The sequence below is a fragment of the Neopelma chrysocephalum genome, unplaced genomic scaffold (assembly GCF_003984885.1).
Source record: "Neopelma chrysocephalum unplaced genomic scaffold, ASM398488v2 Primary Assembly neopelma1_23b, whole genome shotgun sequence".
NCBI lineage: Eukaryota > Metazoa > Chordata > Aves > Passeriformes > Pipridae > Neopelma > Neopelma chrysocephalum.
In genome coordinates this window covers 12,520,901-12,524,357 of record NW_020897692.1, presented here as the reverse complement: position 1 = coordinate 12,524,357, position 3,457 = coordinate 12,520,901, and positions in this window count along the sequence as shown.

The window sequence follows — 3,457 nt, the reverse complement described above, 5'->3', positions numbered from 1 at the left end:
TGTCCCATTTGCTTCTTAAACTGAGGTTTTTTCCCCAGCTCTAGTAGCCCACAGCCTTTTGCTGAGACCACTCAAATTCCTTTCTGCAGATATGTGAATTTGGGATCCAACAGGTGATAAGCAGCAGCTCATTATTATAATGCTCACTAGACAACTCAGAATGTTTTATTCTGATCACTTTTAACATGTCTACAGTTTCAGATCTCTGCTAAAATGCAGTTACAACTCAGTAGTGGCTCACTTGGTAAAGCACGGAGTCCGTAGTGAAAGGCTGTGTGATATCACCGTGTGGATTTTCATTATGCCTGAAACAATTAATTTCAGTGAAGATTGAGTCTTTTTTCACATTTCCATCTTATTTATATCAATGGAATATATACTTCTGTGTGACTTTGAGAATCTAGGTATTGGTCTCTGCAGTCACGATTTTGTGATTAATTAAATGGGGGTAGGTGCAATTCCCCATTTCAGAGACATTGCAGAGATACAGAAAGAGCAGAACATAAATGTAGAAACAGCAGTTGTGAGGTTCTTAGAGACTTAAATGACATAATAATATCCCATCTTCTTTCTTCTCCCGTCTCCCAAAGTTTTTTACACTGACAAGTATCAGGAAGTAATATCTTCTGTACTAAACCTTGTCACTGTGTTTGAACTACAGCCAAAAAAAACTTCTAATCTACACACTTAAGCTGGAAAATGCTATTTTCTTCTGTGTATACCGACTCCTATAGGAAGAATCTTTCATAGGCATGTCTCATGTTCCAGTCTCCTACTCTTCAGGAAGTACAGCAGCACTTATCACCTCTGCTTTTCCAGTAACCCTGCTTTGTCTTTAGACCCTGTTGTCAGGTCTGACTTGCTTAGGCTGCTTCATGACAGCAGGTCTCCACAGAAGCAAGCTGCTCATGTCCATGCTAGAGCACTGAGTATAGAAGATAGAATAATCTCATTTAGAACAAGCTCATACAAACGGCAGCAAGACAATCCCAGATATTTTAAGAAATCTTGTCATGCAATTTAAACCAAAAGTTAAGATTTGCAAAACCAGCAAATATTGTAAAATAGAAATTAAATGTTACAGTATATACTAAAAAAAAAATCTGTTTGATAATTGTATTTGCATACTGCAGAAGGAACATCCACACACAAGGCAGATATGGCAATATTTCACTAGCATGTAAGAACAAAAAAGATCAAATATTATTTTCAGTAATTCAGAGGGTGAGAGATGGCTCAGAAGGAAATGTTTTCTAAATATGTAGTTACTGAGTGAAGTCTGTTAGAAGCCAAATCCAGCAGCAGCATTATACTTGGGCTGCTGTTTGTTAAAGCTGCAGCAAAAGGAACTAAGAGAGGGCCCACAAACTTCATCCTCCAGTTTTTGGAAGGGATGCATTTCTCCCAGAGTGACAGGGTCTAAAGTGAGAAACCTCTGAGTGTGTAGGAATGACAAAGCAACACAAAAGAACATAATGGCAATTACGATAAAAAATAAGTGCTTAAACAATATATAGAACACTGTCTTAGAATTGTGAAGGTCTTAGAGTGCAGCTCCTCCTGGACCAGGTAGAGAACACAAGTCTGGACTTGGAATGAGTCCCCAGATGTCCCTCAAACTACAGGTTAGAAGGACTGGATGTCTGTTAGCAGCCAGTGCTACAGAGGCAGCTTTTTTTAATGGAGAAGTTTTTATGTACAACTTGGCCATGCTTTTTTCTTCATACACGGTCTGACATATTCAGTGTGAGCTTCACTTCAATGGGATGTAAAGGGTATATTTAATCTCAAAAATCTATACTGTGTGAGAGATCTTGCAGCAGCCCTGGTAAAGCTTTGCCTAAGATGGTAAAGAAGTCGGGCACTCTGTGATGGGTAAACCAGGAAGCCAGAAGCAGGTCCCCATGGAAAGCAGGACAAGAGCTCTCTGGAGGAAGGAGGGGAAAGAAATGGCACCTCTGTTCAGCTGGGGGGACAAAAAAGGGAGACCCAGAGAAAACCTTGTGGCATAATTGCTTGGCACCTGTCTTTTTGACTGAAATCTCCAAAAAGAAGAGCAGCCAATTAGAGAGTTTGCCTCGCAGATGGCACTGCATGTCTTCCTGAAGGGTCAAAGGATTTGGCCCAACTTCATTACTTCAGTATTGGAAACAGCAGGGCTTGACAAAAACCTATGATTCACTGTGTTCCTTTCTGATACTCTAGGAGTTAACCAGGACAGAAAAGTAAGTTGATGGCATAAAATAATCTTTGAGTTGTTTTGTACCTAGTCTCAAAAGGCACATAAAGGTTGTAATTGCTGGGAATAAGGAGTATCAACAAGCTTCTCACAAGCAGTTTAAGAGTGGTTTGTTGACCTCTTTTACTTTTTACCTGGTAGGAAAAAGGCCCTGAGATTTGTGAGACAGCTGAAGTACAGTATCTGCTCTCCTAGAAAATGTGAGAAATGCTGATTCCCCCTTCTTGTCTTTTTCCTGGTCATTGCTCCTACAAACTGTGAAGTAAAGTTTAGTGTAGTTTGGTGCCCGGACTCAGCTCTGTTTTGCTCCAGTGCTGCCAGATCCCCCAGCCTGTTGGTAGAAAAGAACAGCATTCCTAGACCATTCATATTCAAATACAAATAACTGAACCCTCAGGCCTTTTTCATTCATAAAAAGACAGAGGAAAGAAACCTACTGGATTTTCTTTTGTTGGAGAGCTTGAAACAGAATTAAATTACAGTTGTACCAGAGATCACTGCTGTGCTATCTATATAATCCTCCAGCTCTGCTATATGCACGGGCTTTTTTTTTTAGATTTCTGTTATGCCATTCAAATATTCCTTAAAACAAACCCCAAAATGTAAAGGAGGAGGAGATGTCACCACAACGGTGAGACATCCTTCAGGGCTTAAACCTTCTTTTCCCTTTCTCCTTGGGTATATCCCCTCCAGCCCCAGCATTCATCGTAGTCTTGTTCTTCCATCACTGTACATGATACTAGCTCAGAGCTGTATCCATTGTCTCCAGAGAATACCTGGATTTGATGACATTTACATTTCTTCGGAGAGCGAGAGTGGAGGAAAGCAGAGGATTGTTGAATACCTCACCTCTATGCGGGTGCTCTTCAGTTTGTATGTCTCTGGTCTTGTGGCTGGTTTAAGACCACTGTTTTCCCCCTTCACATATCTCATGCACACCGTGCATGTTATTACATTTTTTTATTGGGGTGAGCGAGACATCCCGCGGGAGGGCGGAAGGCCACCGGTGCCACACGGGGCCACTGCCCTGCCCGCCGCTCCCCCTGCGGCCGCCGGAGGGCGCCGCAGCACCGCGGGCAGCGCGGCCTGGCCAGGGCGGGCCCGCTCCCTCTGCGATTCCCGGCCCGCCGGGGGTGATGCCGTCAGCTGTACTGGGCACTTTTATGTGAGAGACAAAAGAAAAAAAAAAAGACAAAGAAAGAAAGAGAGAAAGAGAGA